This window comes from Aphelocoma coerulescens, chromosome 3, assembly GCF_041296385.1.
Source record: "Aphelocoma coerulescens isolate FSJ_1873_10779 chromosome 3, UR_Acoe_1.0, whole genome shotgun sequence".
Classification (NCBI taxonomy): domain Eukaryota; kingdom Metazoa; phylum Chordata; class Aves; order Passeriformes; family Corvidae; genus Aphelocoma; species Aphelocoma coerulescens.
Genome location: NC_091016.1, coordinates 49122651 through 49143408, shown reverse-complemented (window position 1 = coordinate 49143408; position 20758 = coordinate 49122651). Strand labels below are relative to the sequence as shown.

At 40.5% G+C, this 20758-nt stretch overlaps 1 long non-coding RNA gene across 1 annotated transcript; it reads right to left on the bottom strand.

Moving 5' to 3' along the window:
- Positions 1-301: 301 nt before the first annotated feature.
- Positions 302-10475, bottom strand: LOC138107223 (uncharacterized). The gene is made up of 3 exons (XR_011149330.1): positions 10402-10475; positions 1420-1564; positions 302-1269 (listed from the first exon to the last, which is right to left on the bottom strand). It is a non-coding gene; the product is annotated as an uncharacterized lncRNA (long non-coding RNA).
- Positions 10476-20758: the final 10283 nt, after the last annotated feature.

The window sequence follows — 20758 nt, the reverse complement described above, 5'->3', positions numbered from 1 at the left end:
ACTTTGTCAGAAATGTTGCCAGACACATGATGAAAGTGCTGATCCAGAATGAACTCAGGCTGCCAATTCAAATAAAGAAAAATGATGACTTAATTTTGTACTGACAGGTTTTATGCCAGATGAGGTATCACTGCCTCTACGACTCACACTTTCTGCCAGGTCAGATACTGTCTCTCCTCCCAGAGCCAGCATAAGCCCACCATAAAAGCATAAAGTTGGCCCAAACATCATCCTGTGCCTTGGCTAATTTGACAGAAATACAATTATTTCTGCCCACACTTTATCCAGGGGAAACCTGTAGTGCTGGAGGACCTCAGCAATGCAGAGAACCCACTGTTAGATGTTGACAAGAGGCTTTGCTATGTGCAGTGATCCTACTGAGCTGTGACTTTTTGGCAAGGGCAGAACAGGTGGTGCTTCTCCTCTCTACTCCAGGACATTGGATGTTCTCCCTAGCACTGCCCTTTGGAAACACTGCTTTCATCTGCTGGAGCAGAAACTGCACTGGGACCAGAACTCTGGAGGGAAGAAGTAGGACAAAGCTAAACAGGGCAGGAGACTTGGGTGGCCAATAGTTCAGGTATACTGACACCAAAAATATGATATTTCAGTGGACTGTAGTGTGTTTTGTTGGCAAGTACACTGAGAATTTTGATAACCACGGGGTACAAGTGTGATGCCTCTGTTCATTGGAGACTGGGCTAGCTCAGCTGACAGGACCCCAGAATACCTGCCCCCTAAGCAAACAGAGCTGAAACATACTTAAAATCAACAAAATGATGCACTATTCTTAGTATATGTACACATGTACTAAACACCATAAAAATATCTTTCAGCCAAATCTTGAAAATAAGGGATGCCCAACCATGGGACCATGGCCATACAAAATAGAACTATTCACTATTTATTTTCATTTTCAGAAGAAATCTACAAAACCTTTTTACCTCACAGCTTCTTGTACTATAAAGGCCCAAGAGAATGCAAAAAACGTCAATTGGTGATACAATTAGAAGTCTAGCACCAAACCTGATAAACTTCGGGAGTGAAAAGTTTAGCACTTTTAACTGTGACTTGATTAGCAAATGTATGTATCTGATGGGTGCTTCAGAGCAGCTTTATGCAGAGTCTCTGTTGCAGGAGCTAACATCTGTCATCATCACTCCAAGCTCTAGTGAAACAATCATCTACTGCTGAAATCCATGTGCCAGATCAGCAGTTTCCTTCTGTCCTAGGCAGACATTTACACTTCAGTGTAGCAGCAAATTGCTCCTAAACCACAAAGAAGAGAAAGTAAAAAAGAGAACAGAAAGGGAATTAAGGAAACTTTAGGAGCAATTTGCAGACTAGATCATAATTATGATTAAAAAAAACTTTGTTAATCCTTTTATTGCTCAAACAATTTTGGAACTGGGTAATTACCAGTTTTTTTGGCCTTGACGCAATCTTAGATTTTCAAGTCCACATGCATTAACCAAACCATGGGATAGAGTCAGAGAACCGGTGTTTTGTCAGAGACATCAGCCTTCAGACCTTTGTTTGAAGTGACTTCTGGTCAGGCAGGACACTGGACAAAAGAAAGGCAGTGGTAAGTCTCAAAATCAGCTGTGGATGATTCTCATGCTGATGAACTTGAGCCCAGTGGACATAAGGCTATGCTGGAGTCTGTTTTTTGTTTTCTTCCTCATCCTATTCTGAAGCTCTGAAGGTGAGAACTGAAGGTGAGAGGTGCTCCAGGAGCTGATGAAGGGCAGGAGGTAACAGCAGCTCCTTGTGGAATGAGTTGTTGCCAGCCAGATGAGGCAGGCTGAGTATGGCACCAAAGGGCTCTGGTGGTTCCAGCCCCACCAGCCTTTGCTAAGTTCTTTACGGTCCTCTTAGGGCTGTAACCCAACCCCACCGCTGCTCATGTGGCAGTGCTGCAATTTGGATGATGCATTTCAAATACAGGCCACCAGCACCTAAAGCCCACCACAGGCCCATCACTCATGAGCCACAAGATGAGGTAGTATCCCAATACAGAGTCCTTTCAGACTACCAAGTACAAAATCCCCAATTGTTTGAAAGAAGTGTGCAGCAAAATAAGGCATCTGTGACTGCTGTCTGACAGGGAACAAGACAACAGCATGCCAGGGAAGGACTATCTTACAGCTGCTATTCTGAAGCAGTGGCTTTCATTTTCCAGCTTCTTTTGAGACCTCCTCAACCCCACTGAGGCTGAAGGGTTCCCTCCAGCTGTTCTCAGTGGAAAAGGGTAGCTCAACTTTTAAGTACAGCCCCCCCCGCCCTCCACACCACAGCAAAGCCTTTGGCTCCTGCAGAGAGCTGTAGTACCTATTGCTTCCTGACCACAAACCCAATCCTCCTCACTGAACATGCTCCCAAGGAAGTCACCCTGATGTGAGCAGCTGGAATGACCTGTTGAAGGGAAGAACATCATTAATCTGGAAAACAAGGAGTCCTATGTCTGAAACTTGCCTGTGAGGAATGCAAACCTACAACGACACCAATATAGAATCTAGGCAGTTTTACTGTGTCTTACATGGACAGTGAGGAGACCTGGAATTCCACCATTAGCTGCTACTATGCTGTTATACATCAGTTACAGGTGAAGAGTGATCAGCAGCAAAATGCTCAGCTAAGGCTCATTCTTTGGTATTTATACTTATGTTTGAAGCCATCACAGTATGCCTGCTTATACTGCAATGCCGAACATCAGCAGAATAACAGTTGAAATGAGCAGAAGTCCAGACTCCATCAATTCTATTAACTCCATGTGTTGTCATGGAGACTATTGTTACCTCATACGGATTTTTTTTTCCCAAGCAGTCTAGTGTTTTTCCTGCCTCAGTAATTATATCTAGAGGCGGAGGGCATCAAATTCACACGACACAATTCCTGGGGTGTCACTAGAGCTACCCCACAGATTCATTTATCCTCCTCCTGCTGTTCTCAAGATGTCAGCAAGTGGGATGAGTGGCATGAGAGGTGGAAAATAAGGAGGATTTCAGACCTCACTTTCACTCTTGATGGTGCTGCAGTCTGTGGAAGTAACTGTTTATGGCTGTCCTGGCTGGGGAGAATGCTGCTGCCACATCACATCTGTATTGGTGACGGATCAGGGAGATGGTTAGGGCTTTGCACAGTGATAGAATTTCATGTTTATTCTGGTTTTCAAAACACAAACTGAAAGAGTATCAGCAGTCTGCTGACCGTGTAAAGCTACAAATCAAGAGGAAAAAGGCCACTGATCAAACTGACCAGGCAGGGTTAATCAGGCAATGCTGAACCCGAACTGTAGTCTTAGAAGCTCCAAATGAAGAATCCTAGTTCCAGCAGACTTGGGCAACTGGATGTTCTCAAAAGCTTTGTCAAATCACTCTGGGTGCCTGCTGTTCAGCCCAAGATGGATATGTCAGACTAGCAAGTTGCTCTGAGGAAATATGCATTACTGCAAACTTTCACTCCTACATTTACAAGCAATATTTTCTCTCCATTCCTAGTGTCCCAAAAATGACTCTAAAAAGCTAAAGGTTCTAACTCATGCAATGTGTTACTATGTTTAAGACTCCACCAAATTCTACAATTTTCAAGATGGAATAATATGTATACACTGACTCTCTAGACAACAAGAACTATGCTTCATCAGGAATCCAGAAACTAAACTTGAACCCTGTAAGAAAAGCTGTAGCATCAACAATGAAGCTTTACTTCAAGACTGTTCTGACCACTGTAATGCCAAAACACAAGTAAAATCTTATATCTTCTAAGATTATTAGCTCATTCAGTAGTGAAAGCCAAAAAGTTCAATTATGAAAAGAGTTTAACCACTGTCTGGGCGTACAGAATTTGGCAGAAAATGCCAGTAGTATGGTTTTCTGTGCATTTCCCTCTGTTTTCTACTTAACTTTCCCTAAAGAATACAATGAAGAGAACTAGAAGTTCATTGTCATGCTCTTCATTAGAAGGGTCATCTGACTTAACACACAGAAGGGCAAGAGCAGAGACAGTTGCAGTCAGGATGAAAATTGGTTGTACCTTAAAAATGCAATACAGGAAGCCACTTTTAACCTATTCAATGGCAAAAAAGTGGAAGAAGTTAATGTCTAGGGCATACCCAAAGTTTCCTACGCTGAGATCATTGCAGTTAAACAAATTCCTTATCTCAGATGCAATTTATGGCAACATGAAGGGCTATGTGAAGAAAAATTATTTCCAAATAAATACACTCGGTGTGCTCACTAACTGTGTTGCTCAACATTCTTCTGTGCATAACCAAATCAGTATCTGCTGTCTTCCCAGTATTTCTGTTCCACTGTGCATTAGTGGAAGAACAAGGTGCTTATCAGCCACACTGTGACCTCTGACTGCTGAGAATTTCACCTTGGCATATATCTCTCTATTCTTCATAAGTACTCAGGTTTATGAAATTACTGCTTGAAATGGAAATTTGGCGTACATCTTAGCATTAGATGTATATACAGATATTTGGGAAGAGGCAGTTCATGGAATGGGTGGATGTGATTATGTCCACAAATGGAGTCAAAGCAGAAACAGTTTTGGACTACTCTGTGTCTTGTCACTGACTCTGACTGTATTTTCCAAAGAAACACGGTCACAAAACTCAGGAGGTACTAAGAATGAGATGTTGGTGATTAAAATTAATACTGTGACCATTCCCTTTTTCTGTTTTAATCACATCTGCAGAAGCTAATGAGTTTGGGGATGGTTCTATTAAATATGACTTTGGAGTGGGCTGAATTTCTTGAAAATAATTTGGTGATTTTTTTGTTAAACCAAGATGTTCAGGAAAACTTCCTCTGTGCTTAACTTATTTATACCTGAAATCTGAATCATCTGAAATGTTCTTTATCTGTTAGAAATTTCTGACCCTTTCACTCCCTCTATCGAAAAAGTGGACTTATGCACATGTACAAACTACCTCTAATAAAATGGGTATGGTTGTATAATGGCTTTTCTAGCTCTTCACGCTACATTTAGATTCTGTGATTTTGATTATGTTTCATCCTGGGTCTCCTTTGTTGTCACTGGGGCACTGAAATTGATATAATACTGGTATGCCTACAACCCCAGCTATATAACCAGTATTTATAGTGCACAGCCTGTTCTAGAAGGTCAAAGAAAGGTAACTACAAATAATAAGCCTAATGCCAGCAGGCCTAACTACACTGTACCACAGTATGAACTTACATTACAAATTTTTAGGAGCTCACAAATCAAAAAGGGCTGAAAACTCACATGTTGTCTCCTAGGTGCCCAAGATGAAGAGGACTTCAGAACAAATCTGCAAAACCAGAAATAGGAAGAATTCCAGGAGAACTGAGATGAGAGGAAAATAATTTCACAGTCTGATGATAAATTACTACAAATCAAGGGGAAAAGCTCTCCATAGATGGTGTTAAATAAGTACAGGGGACTGACACAGGCTGCAAGATAGGCAGGGAGGGTGATAAAAAGGGACAATTTAAAGCTCTGTTATTATATGAGGGTTAATAATTTTCTAGCACTGTGGTTAGTATATAATCACAGCAGCCTCCCACATTAAGTAACAGCATGTGATTGTCAGGGAGGTGTGTGTGCCACGGAAACATGCCAGGGTTAGGAGCCAACTATCCCAAATGTGTTTGCATCATCTGCAGCCGAAGACACACTCCCAAGCCCTGCCTGTGGTGTCAGCTGCCTGGGGGTCAGCTTCCCTCCAGGCTGCTCCTGCATCCCAACCCCTCCACCCAGCCTTTGTCACTTCCCTGGCCACCGTGTCCTGTGCCTGCAGCCAAGAACCTTCCTCCAGAGGAATTCCTCTTCTTTATTTTTTTCTTTTTTTTTTTTTTTTTTTTCAGAAGAATCATCAGGTCATAAAATTTAACCTCAGAGCATGCAGAGAACTTTTAATGAGAAAATGTTTGGCCATCTCACCACACCCAGCCTGCAGAAATGTACTGTTATGGCTCATGTTCATTGGTATGGATGTCTCTGGGGTATGTAATTTGGGGACACTGGCTGTTAACTCCCTAGAAAGCAAGGGAAGCTACTGCAGAGAAGGATGCAGCTGGGACTAAAAATCAAAACCTAAAAGGCAATAACCAGATCCTCCACTGTCCCTTTTTTCAGGTGCAACCAAATACTTCATGCAAGGCAGCCACCTCACACCTCAGGTCGCACATTTGGGACTGTGTAATGCAGGGGAGAATGACCCCACTTAACACACCATCCCTCAGTGTCCTCACTCACCACATCAGTTCAGCTCCTTGACACAGGTATACGTGATCTCACCTTTGCTAACTGGAGGAATATCAAGCCCTTTGTGGTTGGTATAATCTGAAAGCTCCACAGAGAGCCAGGAGAAAGAATAGAAATAAAATACATCTATTTTATACAAACTGTTCTCTATACCACTACCTACAATTACATACTATAATTCAAGAGCTAATTTCACCCACTTTCCCCTTTCCACGATGCTTTCCCTGACTTTTCTGAGATGGCCACCACAGGCTCAGAGGTAAGAGTGTGCCCTGGGGAACCAGGCTCTGTGCCTTCTGGTGTCTGTCTGTCCCAACATGTGCTAAGAGACACAACCTGCAGTTTCCTTTGTGACAGCAGACTTTGCTTCCTGAGTGGCCTCTCTCTAAATATGAAGTTGACACTGCCTGATTCTCTGATGCAGAATGCTATTTTTTGCATATTCCACGACCAATTTGAGCACAAATTGCACTGAATAAAATCATTTTTATAATAAAATTCAATGTGATAATGTGGTTTGCAACAAAGGGCCGCTGTTTGTATTTCCCTATGGATTCAGATCACATCAGCTTTCCATGTACAAGAAGGCCAAGTCTGTATGCAGACTAAAAAGGCTATACTATATATATATAAGTATTTACTACACAGTAAATACTTATGCAGGACTTACACAGGACTAAAAGGAAGGCAGCTAGGACAATTACTGTCTTCACTAGATGTATATTGCTAAGAGAAATCCACAGCAGGAGTACAGCAAATAAAGTGGCTATTGTAATATATAATACAGTCATTGTATGTTTGGCCTGAGTAGCTGCACAATGCCATGTCAGTTTTAATTGCTCTCGCTTACCCAAACGCCGGTAGCAAAAGCATCTTCTTCCTGTAAAGCTGAAGGTTTGTCTTTGAGATACAAAGTCTCCTGTCTATGATTTACTGGGCTTCCTTCAATAAAAAGCTGTGGATAATGATTGCACTTTCCTTTGAATATTCATCTGAGAAATTAGAAAACTATGTTTAAAAAAGCAAACAGATCATTAAATCTTCCCCGAAACAAACCTGATTTTTAAAGAGACTCAGAGCCAAAATTATCTCTGCATTTTATACTCGCCTCTAGCATCTGAGTAAGCATTTGTGAATTAAAGCCAGATCAAACCAAATCTCTAGAAGAATATACTGCTTTTTCTAGGGAGAAGACTATAAAGTGAAGTTGTATGTTGCCAGGAATTTGCCTTCAATGGAAATTACTCCATTATTTCGTTAAAAGACCTTTTTACTCTAAAAGCAATACTTTCCACGTTGTCATTCAGAAAAAAAAAAATCTTTATTATCTCATCTGTAGTCTGTGGCTTGTAATGTGCAGGAGGTCAGACTAAATCCTTCTATAATCCTTTTGAGCTTCAGTCCATGAACTCTTTTTTTTTTTATTCTGTTTTCTATAAAGTATTTCCGTTTTAAGGGAAGAGCAATGCTTACATCACAAAGCAGTTTTAAAATTTCCCAGCAAGCTAGGGGAAGAAGTCTCTTCTAATGCCTTAAAGGAAAACAGCAATGGATTTAGGAAGGAATTTGTTACATCTGTCTAAAGGCATCTAAAATTTAGGAATCTGGGCTAAACCGGTCTTCTAGGCACCTCGTATTGCCTGCAGAGAATGAATAGCACTGACGCCACCAAGGAAATTACCTCATTCCAAACAAGGTCTCCCAGATAGGTGGGCTGAATCGTTTTTGGGAAGAACTGACTGTGAGAAGCCAACATGACTCAGTTCAGCAATACCTGACTTTTGAATAAGTAACATCAGATTAGACGAATGTGATTTCTGAGGGTGTGCGTAGCTTCTCTTGATTGTATATGGCTTTCACTGAGCTATCTAAGGAATTTTTAGAAGAAATGGAAGAGGATTAATATGTTTGGGGGGGATTTTTATAAAGAAGTTACTTTAGAGAGTGCTGGAAAAGCTGGTAATATGTTTCAGGGTAGACACGGCACATAAATATACAGATGATACAAGTAAGGGCAAGCCATGCCACATGCACAGTGTGGAGCTGTGTTGTTGTTGTAAATTATTTCCAAACTCTAGATTAATCTAAGAATAAAGAAATAAAACAGGAATCTATCAAATCAAAAATTGTTACATTAAAAAACCCCTTGGACCTGTGCTTTTCTTTCTTCTTCTACTTTTGCGAGATAAGGAATTATTTTTTACTCCAGGAGACAATAAATCTTGAACAGACTTGCAAAAACTCAGCAATACCTAATAGTGTCAGGAAAGTTGCAGCATCTACCTTTTTAGACTTTAGCACGTAGTGCTGTGTCCCTCTTTCTTTGGGCCTTTAGTTACTGTTCTGCTTAATAATCTGTTTAAGAATCAAATAGGCCAGATTACCATTCCTGTGCACCTTATGTAGACACTGAAATAAAATCAAAGGGAATTTGCACATAATTGGTTTTCACAAGCTTTGAAAAGCTCAGCTGATTTTTAAAATGGATGTTTCTCACATGACTTTACACTGTTCCAGAAGAAAAGGAATGAAAAATTACATTCTTTCCATACGGGAAAGAAGAAGAAGGAAAAAAAAAAGATAAAACAGACTTTCTCTATGAATGACAGTTAAATACTGAACATCCTTTAATTCAGGGTAAAAGAAGCAAAAATTAAAAGAAAAAAATTTCTCAGAATTTGTTGTTTTCCAAAATCCAATGCATGACCAATGCTCCGTTCTCCACTTACATAAAACTGTTCAGTGGAAAGAGAGGGTCTGTCTTTGGTAGCCTGGGTGTCTACTAATCCCACATATACTCTAACAGGAAAAGTACCTATTTTACAGGGATCTCCCCACAAGTATGACAATTCTAGTTCCTTCACAGAACTGATCTGTTTTCATACTCTTTGGAGTAGTCTGAATTACCATCAAGCCTCTGTAGATTTACCCAAACACACAGTTTCATGCAATGAACTCAGATCTCCTGTCACAAACATCCACGAGAAAAGTGGACTCTAAGCATGAAGTACTGCGTCTCTCATTTCATTTGCTGACACTAAATGTGTAAGTAACTAAATTTACAATAAAGTTTACTCTGGCATGAACATGTACTCAGCTTTTGAAGCCTTGTGACGATATTTAAAGTAAAAATGAAAAAGCAAACTTTGAAGAAAAGAAGTTTAAAGGGGAAAAGCTTATGGGCCCAGAGACAGGGATTTTACCAGGAGGATATTCCTTTGGGTTGGGCTGTATAAAGGTAACAGGCATTCTTTTTCCTTTAGTAAGAGGTGCACTTTCGTAACTTGTAAGGGAAATTGCTGAATAGTTTTGAGTGTTGCACTGCTGTGTTGGTTTCAGCTCTGGAATGTAGTTCGGATATTGTTCGAGAATTTAAGAAAAATAACAACAAACTTCAGAGCAAGTTCCTGCAAGCTCCATGAGCTCCTAGTGTACATATGAATGGGAAGGGACAACTTTCCTGCATGCCAGAGGAGAAGGGCAGCTTTTGATGGCAGGTCATTCAGCTATAGGGTGCCACAGGAATTAACTGTATCTTATGCAAGAGATAGCTTCCCCTGGTCTAAACTGAAAGCCCCCACCCAGGGGGTCTGGCAGGAATCTCGGTAGCATTTCTATTTTATTCAGCAGTATTTGGTTGACCAGTTCAAATGCACCTGTTTTCATAGAAACTGCTCTCTTTGTTCAGTGTACATTCCAGCACAGTGTTAAAAACCACCAAACATGGTCAAAAGGTCACTGCTTGTGTCTCAACATAGCTTGTGTTCCCCTCTACAGACTGATTCAAAACTGTCTTTTCTCTCGAGTGTGCCACAGAGCTTCTAGATCATAGTAAGGAAGCTCCACATGCTTGCATGGGAATACTGTGGAGGAGCAGTTTTCCAATCAGCTTTGCCATTGCACCAGATGCAGAGTGCCTGGGATAACCAAACCTCAGCCCAGTCAGTAATTTATTGACACATTATAATTATTCTTCAGATTTTTTTTTTTTTTTTTTTTTTTTTTTTTTTTTTTTTTCTGTGTTGACAAAGCCTCTGCTCTCCTCCAGAAATTTCTCAGTTCTCAGTTGGTGTGATTTCATGCTGAGGGTCTGACAGATTTCTTTCCCCACACACCCCCTTTCCTGTGTCTGGACAAACCTACCTTCGGTTTAATTACATGCTGTTGGATATGCCCAGCCTCTATTGCAGTGCTCCATGAGGCACTGGTACACTCTGTGTGGCTTTAATTGCATAGTCAGCAGGTGTGGGAGCAAGTCTTTCCTGTAACCAATCAGGGTCTAGATGCATTTTATGTCTCACTTCCTCTTCCCGTGTTCTGCAGCTACAAGTAATTCCACAAGGCAATAGTCTTCACACTCAGCTCAGTGCTCAATGAGACAACAGAGTTTGGAAAGGATTAGGTGAAGTTAAAAGCAAAAGACCTGATAAAACAAATGGCAGTAGCCAAACTGCTATGCACAGAGACCCTGTATTTTCAGAGCTGCTTTGATAGCTCTGCCCTACCCAAAATTTCTCATGTGCTCTGAATGAGCTAGTTCCTGCTCTAAAAGATCTACAGATCTCAGCCTTCCTCAGATGCTTGCTAAATTTTTGGCATCCTCTACTTTTCTCATGCATTTCCCTGGCATCTGCCCAAGCTCTCCTGTGACGTGGTTGGTGCAGAGACCTCCTCTTCCTCTTTGCCTGCACCTACCTCTGTCTGCGTGGTTTTGCTTGTGGCTGGCATGTTCCTGCCATCACAGTAAGCATCCGTGTAATAAAAATAATAACAACAACAGGGATTTGATGAAAGATGAAAAGGGATTGTTATTGGAGTAAGCAAACATAACAACCTTAGATCTGCCTTGCTGCTTCAGTAAAACTTGCCCTTTGCCGGCATAACAGTCCTGTATTTCATACTCACACTCCTGCACTGCATTTAGTGTGCAATTTATATTGAAAAGAAAAGGGTCCAGCCACAGCCTGTTTGTAATATGCTACTGAAAGCTTTAGAAACCCCATTAATCGCTGGACCTTTGTTCCATGTCCCCAGTGTCCTGATGACTAGTGCCTTACCTATGGTGTCTTCACTAGCTCTCACCTTCCTGCTACAGGGAGGTAGAGGACTGAAATATCCAATAGTCCCATTTTGACAAACTGAGGGATAGAAAATCCCTTAAAATAAGTCTAAATCTACAAGTGAGCACAGTCTACCTCTGCTCTGTTGCCAAGACCTGCTGTGTAAACACTAGACAGCCCCACCCAAGCTGGGAAAGAAGGGTTCGGGGCTTTTAATGAGTGTCATGACCATTCCTTCACGGGAAAACCCAACGCTTCCCCTACTTTGTAGCGAGCTCATTGTATGTCTGCGTGGAACGGAGTCTTTTCCAGTGCATAATGGTATCCCTAAGTGGATGCCTGGTTGTTGTTCGTAAATTAAGCATCTTTTGTTTTTCCACCGGGAATCTTGGAGTGTTGCACTGATTGTCTGTTATCTGTCAAAGCATCAGTCAGCAACCCAGCAACTCTCTGCTGGAGACTGCCCTGCTTTTACAATTAGCAATAAAAAGCTTTTGTCACTGCACAATGATGCTTCTGAGGTCTGGTGCAGGGTTTTAGGAGGGTTTTCTTAATCAACAATAAGATAGCATACATATTCTATTTGCTTTAACAGTGAACTGGAAAAGAAAATATTTAGCTCAAAAATGAAGAAACACTTCTACATGCTAGAGTAATTATACTGATGCATATGAATAAGGTTTCTCATCTCCTACATTTTTGTGCATTGCCTCACCATCTCTATTAAATTTGATGTGAAATGTTTTGAAGTACACTTCTACAAGATACAAGAATAACTGAAACTGTAATTTACACCATGTTTAAAAGAAACTTAACCAGAACAAGATCAGCTTCCCTTCCCTGTGTTATTTATATAAACAACTCTTTCAGAAAAAGATCAAGCACTTAAATAGACAAGCTGGATAAAATTAGGGTCACTTGATCCTTCTCCTAAGCAATATTAAAGCTCACACATACTAATCATGAAACAGTCAGGGGATAGCAATGTTAATCCTAATTATGTATAACTTATTTGAGTACATTAAAAATGCAATTTAAGGCTACATCTGCCATGACAGTTCTAGGTACATTACTAGTTCATGTGCAGCATTAAGCCTTCTCATTTCTATCAGCTGTGGTCACAGGATCTTGTATATGTCAAAATATAGGTTATGCAGACTTTAATTCTGTCTTTAAAGAGCCTCTTATTTTGTGAAGGCTTAAATTTGTATTAGATGCCTGGGGCTGAGGAGGGATTTGACAGAGTAGTAGACTTCATTTTCTTCTCCTCTCAATGTGTTATATTTTTGCCATGAAAAAAGTATGAGTAGAGTGTGTGTACTGGGGTCATAAATAACGGGAAAATTTATAAACAACAAGACTGAGGAGAACTAACAAGAAAATGTCAGAAGATATTAATAGTATATTACACCAGGTAAAAAGGATATATGGTAGGAAGGTGGGAAAGTGTAGCAGAGGAAAGACACAGCTTGATTTAGACAACATTACATAGTAGAACTTGTGAAAATAAAAAACCGGTCACACCTTTTATTTTTTACGTTTGTAATCACCTACAAAAGGAATAACTATTAAAAAAGTGTAATTTACGTAAAACAATCCTTGTAAATCTGGTTCATGTTCACACATTATCTAGGAGACTGCTGTATTCTACTGACTGTGACCATTAAAAAAATGTGGCTTTCACAGGAGTACTGCACATAAATGTAATTTATTGAGGAATTTTAAAAATGTTTTTTTGAGACATCTGTCTCTTTTAATGGGTTCCAAATTCTATCAAAAATCTGTTGTATTCTGTGTAATAGTAGCAGAAATTCAAGTGAACAAAAAAAGTGTTAGAATGCACTGCAGTTATTCAAATATAAAACACTCTGTTGGGATTATAATGAGTTTCCAACAAATGCAGCAGCTGCAGTTTTTAAATCAGCTTGACAGGAAAAAAGCTTTTATTAAACACGGAAAGTCTCCTCTAGATAATATATTGTCCATTCTGGGCCAGAGCCATCACTCATTTTAGCTTAGAGCAGTTATATGTATATATATATACACACACGGGTATATGAGTTCTGCATTTTAACACTTACTATTCAATGACTCCCCCAAAATTTGTTTAGGACTATTCATAGTTTTCAAAGTATTTTCATGTGTAAGGAAGGTTCATAGACTCAAACTAAATTTTGTTTATTTACACAAAGTTTTTTCACCCCATGTAGTGGACATGGGGCAGGAAGCATTTGATGTAATTATGAAGAAAACTAGAATGTTTAGAGCATTCAAACTGCACATAGCAAAACCTTTGTCTCAGTGAAGCTGCATCTGAATTTGGTTTAATTTATTATGTTTTGCCTCTACTATTTGAATATGTAAGTAATGTAAATAAGATTTTTCCTATGTAGTCTCTAGTAACTTTCAGTGAAGCATTGTATGTGATATTAATAGTCAAGTTTCCTATAAAATGTACTCCCTGAAGAATATCCTTTGTTTCAGTAAAACTTACCCAAGCCAAGAATTCTAACATTAAATTAATTTCCAGCTTGAAAAGAAAACACTTGATCTGCCTCAGGAAAAGACACTCAAAACACCTCCAACTAAGTATCAGTATGTTAATTTTGGGGAGCAGAGGACCTGGCCTCTGAGAGTTAATGCTTAAAGGGCAGCAGCAAATCCTCAGCTCTCACATGAAAATAGGCCTGACATATACAATCCATACCTATGACCACCTTCGGCTCTTTCCTCCTCAGTACTTACCTATCCTTACGTATTTCTTTTCATCTGTCCAAGATTCACATTCCCCCTCCTTGGCCCATCACTTACATGCTTTTTTATGTGGGAAACCATTTTTGTGTGTTACAAGTATGCCTTAAGCACCTTGGGGTACGCCAGTTCTGCCAGCTAAGTGTGGCTGGGAACCTGCTCTGCAAATTGGCCTCTTTCACTCCCCACACTGAAGATCCCCAGGACCTCACTCAGCAGGATGGCTCACCTGGGCTTCAGCCCTCCCTTTCATGGGTATATGATACAACACTGCAGTCCCACTTTTCACTCACGTGGGCTGGCAAGGGCACATCTGCTTGTATTTCCATGTGCTTTGACAGGAAATACACCAAGGTCTACTTTTCCTACAAACAGAGTGGATCCTCTGAGCAGAATCTGCAAAAGCAGAGAGGCTGTCAGCAATTTTGGGCTTGCTTTCCATATCTTGGTGCAAAAGTTAGATGAGTGTTTCATGCCCTTTAGGATGCTTGCAAATAGAGCTGGATTATATTGATAACAAGTGCTGATGAAGCAGAGATGCAATGGCCAGGCTCTTTACCTTGTATCGAGCAGCTTTAAGGTGATTTAATGATGATGTGGAAGAGTAACTGCGCCAGGGCTGACTTTGCAGCTGGGATTGCCCATGCATTTTTTTACAAAGAACTACCTGAGGCTTGTAGTAAATTATTAACTCATAAATGAAAAGCAGTTTTTGAAGTAGAAAGGGATGATGTTGTAACACCTTTTGAGGGGAAGCCATTAGGCAGTTGAAAGGAAATAGGTAAGGACCAGAAAAGCAGATTTTTGGTTTTGACTTAGCCTATTAAGAGATCATTGTGCTTGTTAAACTACATAGGACTCCTGAATTTAGAAGCAACTATTTCAATTTATAAATATTGTGTTAAATTCACAGTCCTCTCTTTTCTTTCTTCTTTCTTATTTTATTTTTTTAATGTAGCGTAACAAGACATCTGTGCTAGGTTGTCCTGAGGGTCCCAAGAGACTATTGTCTAAGTTTTATCTTTCAGAAATTCCTCTCCCAGATCAATAAGATGTTTTTATTCTATAAACAAATAACCTCACTTATTTTCTATTTCCTGGCTGTAGTCCTCCTTCTGAAATTCTACTGTCTAAGGTTAGCCCTGAAGCCAAAGTTTTAGAGAAAGCTACACAAGGCTGCTCTCATTTGCCTGTGAAATACTCACTGTGAAGAAGTGTTGTCTTAGAAACGTGTAGAAGCGGTGGGATGCTGCTGCTGGGTCTCAGCCCTTCCCTGCAACCTGCAGCCTACCCATGGCATGGACTGCCCTTTTTTCAATCCAGTCCTGAAATAAATTAAGCTATGAGGTTTGCTTGATCAAACATGTGCCGTGGTGTTTCTGTGTTGTCTCTCCTATCGGCTCCTCCTGTCCAGCCACATCCTGCTCCAGAGGGTACTCAATCCCAGGCCAAAGACCAATCATTATTTGTTTCAGTTAATTGAACTGAATCACTCTGTTCTTGGCCAAGGTGAGCACTGTCACTGCTGGGTGCTCAGCTCTTCTGGAGAGTTTCTCCTTCCTTCTCTGAGCCGAAAGGACTTCTCTGTCACTGATGTCCCAAGGAAACTTAGCTAAAGCGAGTGCATTACAATAGAAATTCTGTTTTGATAAGCTGGCATTTTCCACTGAAAAAAAATGTGCCATTGTCACTTATGGTGAGAAGAGAACCTGCTAAATGCAAGTATAGGCCAAACTATTGTGGTAGTGCACAAGATAACTTCATTTCTCTGCTCTTTCTTAGCACTTGTACTGTCCCTTGATCCTGACTGCCAAATTGAGGCTGTGCTGGGATCCACAGGAACTCTTCTCTGGTTTGAACATAGTTTTCTTGCTTAAGGCAGTAATTGTCTTTGGACAGATGATTCTTCTGACTGTACTTAAACTGAGTAGACTCAGTTGCTTTTCAGATGGGTTGGTCACTCGGAGGAAGTGTGCAATATATTTCCCAACAGTATTGTGCTTCCCTTGCATCCTGTCTCATTAAGGGAGTTGTCTGTATGTTTTTTAAAGGCTTTTACCCTCAGGAACACCTACAATTAAAATGTCTGGTTGTGTGCTTATTTTTAATAATGCTTTCTAAGATGACCCAGATACATGCAAATACTTCAGCCATCACTGACCATGGATGGCTCTCATCTTCCTCCTTGGGAGAATTTGGAGGCTCAGGGCACAAGAAAACAATGAAGCAATTCTTGCAATTTATAACAGAAGATAATGTCCCTGGCATATCCTATGAGACTGTAGCCTGTTATTAAGATATTAAAAAGATGAGAAATGTTCTTGATATATTCAGACTACCTTCAATAATGGTCTCAGACCTTGAAAAGTCTATGAACTGCACCCAGATAGCTTGCTGGGAGGGAGCACAGCAGCTATGGTCTGTGGAGACACTTATTTATTTTGGGGAATTTATGTGTTTAATATTTGCTTATTTTCCTAGTTTTTGGGGTTTTTTTTCCTTTCTGCTACTAATGTTTAGGGAGCAGAAATTGAAGTTTGCCTCCTTTTACCCTTCATTTAAACAACTGTGATATTAGTCCTTTACATCTCAAATCAAACTGATGTATAAACTGGATAACTTATCTTTCATATAATAACACTACAGCTTTTAAAGAAGGAATCTTCTTTCTTGTATTTTTCCTTCTCTGTACAGAGAAGAAGCACAGGAGCAAAGACTGGGCAGTGTAAGGCCTCATGACAATAAAAATGTGTGTGTTTAATTTGAAGTTATTTACAGAGTGATCTCACAGTAGCACAGGAGTGGGGCAATATTCCCTGGATTCAAAGTCCAGTCCCAGGCTATTGCAACCATATCACCATATCATCCCCTAGTGCTGTGCAATGTTTCCCCTCCTACTTCCACACAAAGCTGTTCCCCCTGGGTACCTCCTTATCACTACTTACCTGGTTTGTACATACATGTCTTTGTGTCAATATTGCCCTTTTGTTTAAAGGCTTAGAGGGATTATATCTAAGATTTGGTCAGTCTCTCAGTTTTCTTTGAAAAAAAAAGACAACTGTGAAAGTCTTATTAAAAATAGCCTGGATCAATTGTGTGATTATCTTTTAAAGCACACACAGAAGGAGACTTTCCTGAATCAATGATAAACTCCAACATGGCTGCTAAAGTGTTTTTAAGATCCCATTTGTGGTCAGGTCAGACTATACCCTGTATACTAAGTTAATATTTTATATAAACCTATGCAAGGTCAGTATTTCAGCTGTTACATGATGCATGCCTTTTTTTCTCTTCCTCCCCTTTTTTCTCTTCCTCCCCTTTTTTCTCTTCCTCCCTTTCAAAGCATGTCAATAACAAGGAAAGGAGGAAGGGCTTTATGACATTTTCCTTATATGCCCCATGCTGCTCTATAGCAGAAAGTTTACAGGACAGGCTCAGGTTTCCTGACACCACCAAATGGATGCCTTGTGTTTTTGGGGCTGTGTGATGCAGCCATGATTTGCTATTGCATCATCCCTTGTCACTGGTGTCTGCATTTAGATCAGTGAGCCAAGCAGGGCCAGGACACTGGCTCAGGCAGTGGTATGTGCATATCAGGCTTCCCAGCTAGGCTGCTCTAAGGCTGTTCAGCCTCTCTCAGAAAAGTGATGGACATATTTTGGGGAGGCAGAATGGGCCAGAGTCTGTTCCAAGTAGAAAATTTAGACCTGAAGAGCCTTTTAAGGATAGAAGAGTTTACCCCTGTGGCCCCAAGCCATGTGCCCTTTTCCTGGTCTGTTTAATTCACCTTTGAACTATAGCTACTACATTCAACTAAGTCAACATTTGTTCCACCAGCTAAAAAAATAATTCGTTTCTCATTTATGGCCAAAGTTTTGAAAACAGCTGTCTGGTTCCACAGCTGTGCCTGTGAATGCCAGCAATGTGTTTAGTGCTTGGACACATCACTTTTGCAGCCATCCGAGTTTTGGAAAGCATGAAACTGCCCTGAAAGGTTAATTTGTGGTTCTCAGTGTCTAATTGCAGGCACAGATGAGAAACACCAATTTGCAAAGCTATTTGCAGGGGTCAGTCTGGAGTGTGCTGCCTTCTCTTGCTACATAAACCTGAAAAAAACCCAGAGCAGGCCATGTTACAGTGCTGAGGGTGCAGCAGTGAGTAGATAGGTCAGAGGCAAATTTGAAACAACAGTGATTCTTTAAAATTCTAAGCCAAAATTATTCTTCACATCACTGCAAACATCATAAAATCACTCTTCATTCTTTTCTTTCTACATAACACTTGTGCTCTTTTAAAGTATATATATATATAGTGAGAAACTCATCTGAAATATGACTGCAATTTGTTGGTTCTGTTCTTCTGTTCCACTTTATTTAGAACCACTCAAAGCTTATAAAATTATGGCTGAAATCCTCAGTTGGATGTTCATTACATCCCATAATTCATGCACATGAATCTTCAGTAGACAGCCATAGTGGTATAGATTTTAGCTGCCTTATATTCCCATCTTCTCCCATTGATCCTTCTGCACTGCTGAACTTTGCTGTTAGTTGCACACAGAAATAACTCGTGCTTGTTCTAGTGAAATCAGTCATTCTAACATTTCAACTGTTTTCCCTTAGCTGCAACAAGATCTTTATTTGAGAGATGAATCTTTTTGAAAACTTTCAGCTGCAAAGTTCTCTAGTACTTCACATTTAGAGAGTAGTCAAGGTAAGCTAGTAGCTCACAAAATCACCGTGTAATCTACCTTTCTGAAATTTTATTGCTGGTCTGCTTCAAATCAGAACTGCATCTGAAAGCCTTGCAAATGTTTCTGTGCAACATCTCAGTTTTGGGGGAGGTATTATCCCTCCCGTTTTAGAAAGAAAATGCCCTGGGACATGTTCACGTTGTTTGGATGGCAGAAATTTCACTGTGTCCATGCTGCAAAACAGGCTGATGCTGCAGAGATGCATTAATATAGCTGCAGGCCCAGGTTTAATAATCTGTTATTCAACTGGCATGTGAATGATTTGGGCTGCCTTCAGCAGCATCCTAACCAGACCTCTGCGGCTTCAGGGTTAGGGAGACTTCCATCTCCCAGAAAAGATCCCTTATAAATACACCTTTTGTGTTCCTTTAAGATCAGGGCTGTTGTTACGGACTGAGAGTGTAACAAGACGTGGAGAGGGATGTGAGGGTCAGCTCAGGCCGTGGCAGGAGGCAGCTACTCTGTTTGTGCATAGCTAGGGATAAGGTTGGCTGCAGATGTCCAGAATATCAAAGCAGAGCTTGGTATATTCAGTCATCCACAAACTGATCTCCTATTTGTCATCAAAGTGGAAAGCATGTGAGTATCATGGAGCAGACCTTTGAGTTAAAATTACAACAGAGCAGTTTTGACAGAGGAAAAAAAAAAAGCAGCCAGGAATGAAGTTGTGCCATTGCTTAGCTTAGAAACTTGTGAAAACCACTCAGCTTGCTGGCAACAGGGAACAGCTCAGAGGCTGGGAAACACCTAAAGGTCCTGCTCTTCACTGTCCCTTCACCTCAGCTGCTTGTCCTTCCTGCCTGAGAAAAGACTTGAGCCAGTGCCCTGCAGAACACAGAGCAAAGCACAGCTTCACAGAGGGCTGGTGCAGAAATCCAGGCTCCCTGTGCTTCTTTCTTTGGCAGTAAAATGCCAAGGACCCCAAGCACTTAATGACCATCTAAAAGTCAGTCAGTAAAATGAGTATGGTTTGTTTAACTGCAACTTTCAGGCAGACATATATTAATATAGATTTTATACTCAAGACTATTCATGGTTGAATTTCCATACCAAGAAATTCTCCCTGTGAATTGCCTGCAACATTCCTCACTTAATTTCTACCAGCTCAGCCACACTGCATGATTCAGAGTCAAAAGCACAGCTGTAGTAATGGTCATCACTGACTGCTGGGAAAGCTTCCATATATGCAATCTATTCACAGACTACCAGTGAGAAAACCAGAGCAAAAGCTCATAATTTCTGGTGAGGAGAATGTGCTTTACAGCAGTTTAAAAGGAGAGCCCCAGTTGATGCTGCTGCTGGGGAAGGCAGCAAGATCGACTCTGCATTGCTAAGCATGGCATGGGCTTGGGACCCTATGCATGCTCTACCCACTTTGATTAAAAAAAAAAAAGTGAGAAGTGATGAGTATTCCTGCTAATCCCATTCTGCAAAGAGGTTTGTGGGCTGCAGTCAATGGCGCAGATAACAGCAGGGACTGGAATTTCAAAGGGCAATGAAAGGTGAGAAGGCACCTCCTAGACATCTCTTTCTAAGCCCAGGAATCAGCCCTTGAGCTATGGCTGATACACAATTTGGAGTAGTAGCAGTCTTCTTCATATTGATTTTGATTATCAGAATAGCCAAAATACGTTTCAGTTTTAAGGGAGATGAAAAAGCTGAGACAAAGGAAAACTATAGCAGGATCAATTTTAAAAGTGAAGAAGTTTTATTACCGCTAAAATTAAAGTCTCAGGTTATAAACAAAACTGCTATTTGTCTTTTCCATGAGGTATATTTCCCCAGCAAGAGAATCTGAAGCAGTTCATTCAAAATCTCATTCATGAACAAATAGAGGGGTGCTGGGTGGCACCACTACTGTGTAGTACTAGGAGTAGCTATAAGCAGAGTCTTAGGAAAAAGACAGTAAACATTTGAAAGATCTCCATTTCAGAAA